A 302-nucleotide genomic window follows, 5' to 3' on the forward strand; every position below is an offset into this window, starting at 1 on the left:
GATATCTAGAAAAATGAACTGAGGAATTAGTCTATGTATAAGATAAAGAGATTCATAAGCGGATCAGAAGCATCAAAGGAAGTGATTGGAGTGGGGATGAATGTGAGGTTATTTTGATATATTTTTTATTATATATTTTTGGGTTTATTAGATTTGTGTTCTCAAAAAAGGATGTAAAGAAATAAGGAGGCATTCTGAAAATGAAAGGATGGAAGGATAAAAATAGTCTACTCATAGAATGTTAAGAACTAATGAGTTTAATGATAAGTGGGAACCAAAAGAAGTATAACTGAATAACTTTC

General features: G+C 29.8%; 1 protein-coding gene across 1 annotated transcript in view; it reads right to left on the reverse strand.

The window, feature by feature from the left end:
- USP54 (ubiquitin specific peptidase 54) overlaps window positions 1–302 on the reverse strand; it is a 107,324-nt gene that overhangs the window by 92,881 nt on the left and 14,141 nt on the right. The window lies entirely within an intron of this gene.

The sequence above is a fragment of the Gekko japonicus genome, unplaced genomic scaffold (genome assembly GCF_001447785.1).
Source record: "Gekko japonicus isolate JY-2015 unplaced genomic scaffold, Gekko_japonicus_V1.1 scaffold2339, whole genome shotgun sequence".
Classification (NCBI taxonomy): Eukaryota; Metazoa; Chordata; class Lepidosauria; order Squamata; family Gekkonidae; genus Gekko; species Gekko japonicus.